At 44.1% G+C, this 6485-nt stretch overlaps 1 non-coding gene across 1 annotated transcript; it reads left to right on the top strand.

Annotated features, from left to right (window-relative positions):
- The first annotated feature begins 6081 nt into the window (after positions 1-6081).
- On the top strand, positions 6082-6188 carry LOC141722687 (small nucleolar RNA R71). Its single transcript, XR_012575693.1, has one exon. It is a non-coding gene; the product is annotated as a small nucleolar RNA R71 (small nucleolar RNA).
- The last annotated feature ends 297 nt before the right edge of the window (positions 6189-6485 follow it).

Genomic DNA, 6485 nt, shown 5'->3' with positions numbered 1-6485 from the left:
CATCATGCCCTGGCCTAGCCATAGTAGCACCTCGTGCTGGACGCCCTCCTGGAAGACGATAACCCAGCCCATGCTCCTCAGGCTCACCACCGGTCTACTCCTGCATCTCATTCAGAGTGCCAGAATCAATCGGAGCTGCTTGCAACTGCAACTGCTCATGAGCCGGCCAGTTCACTCCCACTGCTCGGCATAGCTTCGTAACCGTAGATGCATAAGGGATGTTCATATGCTTCGCTCCCCTCAAAAACTTCAAAATTCCTTGGTAGATAAACTCACCAAGGTCCACATAGTATTCCTCATTCAGAATTCCCCACAACAACTGTGCTCTCTCAACTGTGACCTCGTGTGCATGCGAAGAAGGCAAAATATTAGCACAAATAAATGCATTCCATGCACGGACATACCTGTTCATGGCGATCGCCGGAAAGTGACGATACTCATTAGTGCCGGTCCTGCAGGTCCAAACTGTGCCCGGTCGACAGAGAGTCGCATAAATCAAATCCAAGTCAAAATCCTCAGCAGTCTTTTCATTCCAGTTCTCCTCCTCGGGCTTCCTCTCTCGCTGTCCAATCACACGGCGAATCACCGCAGGATGATAATCAATCGTCAGCCCAAGGACCACAGAAAACCCATTCTTTTCGGCCTTTGCGTTCGCGTAGAACTCGCGAACAACGCTCATCGGTACTGCTTCGGGTGACTCACAAAAAGCTATCCACCCCTTCTCTGCAATCATGGGCAGCAACTCACCATCCCTCCCCGATGGTAAAAATCCCCTCTCCTTCAGAATCGGCTTCCCCAACAGCCTAGTGTACTCCTCCTCCGCAGCTCTGTCAGTTAACCGAGGCCTTGCAGCAGTACCCCTCGATGAATCAGCAGTAGGAACTGTGCTGCTGCTGTCAATAGTGCGTGCTCTCTTGGGTGCCATTGATTCGTGAATAAAAGTGTGTAAGAACTGATTTTTGATGTTTGTGAGAGGGTTTAAGTGTAGGAAGTTTTGTGGGAGATATGTAGAATAGGTGTATGTATATATAGGGTGTGGATTAGATTAGGGTTTGGGAATTAAGGAGTAAAATGAAGGGGTAGTGGGAACAAATCGTGGGTTTATGGGCTAAAACTATTTTTGTGCTTGTTTTTTTTTTCTGAACTGAAAAAAAAAATTCTGGTACTCGACCCCTGAGCGGGCGCTTAGGGGGTCACTGGAAAAAAAATTTTCAGCCCCTGTTTTCTGATTTTTTTGTGTTTTTGGATAGGTTATTAACTTCTAAGGGTTCCTGTAACAACAATTCATGGGTTGCCTCCCACGCAGCGCTTCTTTTTCGTCATTAGCTTGACGTTTCGTACCCTTCTCAAGTAGTCAACAAAATGGCACTAACCACTTCTCGGTTTGCCATGTCCCCATAGTAGTGCTTCAACCGCTGACCGTTAACCTTGAATGCTTGGTCCGGATCATTCTCAAAAATTTCCACCGCTCCATGTGGAGACACAGTTTTGACAATAAAAGGTCCAGACCACCTTGATTTCAACTTCCCAGGAAAAAGTCGGAGCCGAGAGTTAAATAAGAGAACTTGTTGCCCTGGCACAAATAACTTTGGATGTAGCTTCCTATCGTGCCACCTCTTCACCTTTTCCTTATACATTTTGTTATTTTCGTACGCTTGAAGTCGAAATTCATCAAGTTCATTAAGCTGAAGCATTCTTTTCTTACCAGCTGCATCTAAATCCAGGTTCAACTTCTTCAATGCCCAGTAGGCCTTATGCTCAAGCTCCGCAGGTAGATGACATCCCTTACCGTACACCAACTGAAACGGTGACATCCCTAGTGGAGTTTTGTATGCTGTTTTGTAAGCCCAAATAGCTTCATCGAGCTTTAAAGACCAATCCTTCCTTGACGGACAAACAACCTTCTCTAGAATGCGCTTTATCTCTCTGTTAGACACTTCCGCTTGACCATTTGTTTGCGGATGATAGGCAGTAGCTACTCGATGATTCACATTATAACGCTGCATCATAGAAGTGAACTTACGGTTGCAAAAATGCGATCCTTCATCACTTATGATTACCCGAGGTGTTCCAAACCTTGTGAAAATTTGCTTATGAAGAAAATTTAGCACTGCCTTTGCATCATTTGTCGGTAAAGCTTTAACTTCGACCCATTTTGAGACATAATCGACTGCCAGCAAGATGTACTGATTATTGCAAGATGAGATAAAAGGCCTCATGAAATCAATTCCCCACACATCAAAGACCTCGACTTCAAGCATCACATTTAATGGCATCTCATCTTTCCTTGACAAATTTCCCGCTCTTTGGCAACGATCACACCTTAAAACAAACTGATGAGCATCCTTAAACAAAGTAGGCCAGAAAAAACCTGCTTGCAGAATACGAGCTGTCGTCTTCTCACCACCATAGTGTACACCATAAACCGTGGAATGGCAGTCTCGTAATATTCCCTCCGTCTCACAGAACGGGATACATCTCCTGATGATCTGGTCAGCTCCCTGTCTAAACAAATATGGTTCATCCCACATATACCACTTCACCTCATGCAGAAACTTCTTCTTTTGAGCGGATGTCAAATTAGGAGGCATTATATTGCTGACGAGATAGTTTACAATATCTGCAAACCATGGTTCTTCCTCCTGAATTGCAAACAACTGCTCATCCGGAAAAGATTCATTGATTAACGTCCTATCTTGTGAAGTAGAATCGGGATTCTCCAACCTAGAGAGATGGTCAGCTACTTGATTCTCAGTACCTTTTCTATCTTTGATCTCTAACTCAAATTCCTGAAGTAAAAGCACCCAACGAATGAGTCTCGGCTTCGAATCCTTCTTGGAAACCAGATAGCGAATAGCTGCATGATCAGTGAATACTGTTACTTTCGTACCAAGTAGATACGATCAAAATTTCTCAAACCCAAAGACTATAGCCAAAAGCTCCTTCTTAGTAGTGGTGTAGTTTAATTGGGCACCATTTAAAGTCTTACTCGCATAGTAGACCACATGGAAGAGATTTTTCTTGCGCTGTCCCAGAACTGCACCTACCGCATAATCACTCGCATCACACATCATCTCAAACGGTTCTGTCCAATCTGGTGCTGTAATAACTGGTGCAGTGATCAAACTCTTCTTGAGAGTCTCGAATGCTGCCAAACATTCATCATCAAATTTGAAAGGCACATATTTCTCAAGCAAATTGCACAACGGCTTAGATATCTTTGAAAAGTCCTTGATGAATCGCCGATAAAAACCCGCATGACCAAGAAAACTACGGATTCCTTTCACAGAATTAGGTGGAGGAAGATTTTCAATGACTCCCACATTGGCCTTGTCCACCTCCAGACCCTTGCTAGAGACCTTATGCCCAAGGATAATGCCTTCACGCACCATAAAATGACATTTCTCCCAATTGAGCACCAAATTAGTTTCCACGCATCTTTTGAGTACGGCGCGCAGATTATTCAAACATTCATCATATGAGTGTCCAAAGACGGAGAAGTCATCCATGAACACTTCGACGTTATTTCCAATCATGTCAGAGAATATAGCCATCATACATCTCTGAAAGGTGGCCGGGGCGCCACATAACCCAAACGAAACTCTGCGAAAAGTAAACGTGCCAAATGGACAAGTGAAGGTCGTCTTTTCCTGATCTTCTGGTGCAATACAAATCTGATTATACCCGGAATAACCATCCAGAAGACAAAAATACTCATGACCCGCCAATCTGTCAAGCATCTGATCAATAAATGGAAGAGGGAAGTGATCCTTCCTTGTGGCTTTGTTCAATTTTCTATAATCCATGCATACTCTCCATCCTGTAACTGTTCGAGTAGGGATGAGCTCATTCTTTTCATTTGCGACCACAGTGATACCTCCTTTCTTAGGTACACATTGTATGGGGCTCACCCACGAGCTGTCAGAAATAGGATAAATGATGCCTGCATCTAGCCATTTCAGAATTTCTTTCTTCACCACCTCCTTCATGATGGGATTCAGTCTTCGCTGCTGTTCCACAGATGGCTTACTACCTTCCTCTAGCAGAATTTTATGCATACAATATGAAGGACTTATCCCCTTGATGTCTGCTATGGTCCATCCTATAGCCGATTTGAATTCTCTCAAAATCCTTAAGAGCTTGTCTTCCTCACTACCTGAAAGGTCAGATGAAATAATAACAGGTAACGTAGATGAATCACCTAAAAAAGCATACCTCAAGTGCTCAGGTAATGGCTTGAGCTCCAAGGTAGGTGCTTCCTCTATTGATGGTTTGAGCTTCCCTTCAGCGTTCTTAAGGTCAGAAGTACCAAGAGATTCAAATGGTATGTCCAGCTTTCGCTTCCAGGGAGAAGCGTTCAGATATTATAATTATTCGTTGCTATCTTCATCATCGCTGTCAAAATCCCCCACTAAGGCCTTTTCCAATGCATCAGACATTAGCATGTGATCGAGTTCCGAAGTAACCGCAGAATCAATCACATCCACTTTTAAGCACTCCTCATCTTCTGTAGAGAATTTCATTGCCTTGAATACGTTGAAGGTCACATCCTGATCTTGGACCCGCATAGTAAGTTCACCTTTTTGCACATCTATCAAGGTACGACCAGTAGCCAAGAAAGGCCTTCCCAAGATTATGGGAATCTTCTTATCTTCCTCAAAATCCAGAATAACAAAATCTGCTGGAAAGAAGAGCTTATCCACCTTGACGAGCACATCCTCAACTATGCCCCTTGGGTAAGTAATGGAACGGTCAGCCAATTATAGCAACATGTATGTGGGTTTTGGATCAGACAGATCCAGCTTTTTAAAGATCGACAACGGCATCAGATTAATGCTTGCTCCCAAATCACAAAGGCACTTGTCAAAAGTCAGATTGCCAATGGTGCAAGGAATGGTGAAGCTTCCTGGATCTTTCAGTTTTGGTGGTAACTTTTGCTGCAGAACAGCGCTGCATTCTTCCGTGAGAGCAACGGTTTCGAGGTCATCCAGTTTCACCTTCCTTGAAAGAATAGTCTTCATAAACTTCGCATAACTAGGCATTTGTTCAAGAGCCTCAGCAAAAGGTATATTGATGTGAAGTTTCTTGAACACCTCCAGAAACTTTCCGAACTGTCTATCCAGCTTTTGTTGCTGCAATCTCTTAGGAAAAGGTGGTGGAGGATAGAGCTGTTTCTCCCCTGTATTAGCCTCAGGCAGAGTGTGTTCAACAGTATTCTTCCTTGGTTCCGCCGCTTTCTCCTTTTGCTTAGATTCTTCATCTCTAATTTCAGCTTCTACTTCTTTTGCCTTTTCAGAATCAGCTACTTTTCCAGACCTTAAGGTAATAGCCTTGACTTGCTCTTTAGCTTCCTTCCTGCCTGGTACTTTCGTGTCACTGGGAAGAGTGCCAGGTTGACGATTGAGCACTGCATTGGCTAATTGACCGATTTGATTTTCCAAGGTCTTGATAGAAACCGCCTGACTCTTGCACAACAGCTTAAGTTCCTCAAAATCAGCACTAGTAGGTGCAGCCGCACTTCCCTGTTGAGGATATGATTACCTTGTAGCATACTGCTGTGGTTGCTGGAATCCAGGTGGGTTAAACTGTTTACTCACTCCTTGCTGATATGGTAGCTGAATAGCATTCTGATTATTCCCCCAGCTGAAATTTGGATGATTTCTGTTGTTAGGATGATAGGTCGCTGGCACAGGCTGCTGTTGTCGCTGATAATTATTCACATACTGAACAGATTCGTTGACAAGAGAACACTGATCCGTAGCATGAGAACCTGCACAAAGCTCATAAACCATAGCTATTTGATTAACTCCATACGTAGCCAGAGAATCAACCTTCATTGATAGCGCTTGGAGCTGGGCTGCAATAGCGGTGGCTGCATCAACTTCCAGAATACCTGCTACCTTGCCTGACGTCATCCTCTGAGTTGGGTTTTGATGCTCATTTGCAGCCATCGTCTCTATAAGATTATACGCCTCAGTATAGCTTTTAGCCCATAAGGCGCCTCCAGCTGCTGCATCGAGCATGGGCCAAGATTGGGGCCCCAAACCATTATAGAAACCAATGATCACCATCAAATCTGGCATTCCATGATGTGGACATTTTCTCAACATTTCCTTGTAGCGTCCCCAAGCCTCGCACATAGATTCTGTAGGTTGCTGCGCAAACTGAGTAAGAGCACTCCTCATAGCAGCAGTCTTTGCCATCGGATAAAACTTCACCAGAAACTTTTGTGCAAGATCTTGCCACGTAGTGATGGACCCAGCTGGTTCAGAATGTAACCAGTCTTTAGCCTTGTCCCTCAGTGAGAATGGGAAAAGCCTCAACTTGATAGCCTCATCAGTCACGCCATTATACTTAAAAGTGCTGCAGATCTCGACAAAATTCCTTATGTGCATGTTGGGGTCTTCAGTTGCCGCTCCTCCAAAAGAAACAGAATTCTGCACCATCTGAATAGTGCCCGGCTTGATTTCAAAGGTGTTAGCTTG

Source organism: Apium graveolens, chromosome 4, assembly GCF_009905375.1.
Source record: "Apium graveolens cultivar Ventura chromosome 4, ASM990537v1, whole genome shotgun sequence".
Taxonomy (NCBI): Eukaryota; Viridiplantae; Streptophyta; class Magnoliopsida; order Apiales; family Apiaceae; genus Apium; species Apium graveolens.
This window is presented reverse-complemented; position numbering and strand designations above follow the sequence as displayed.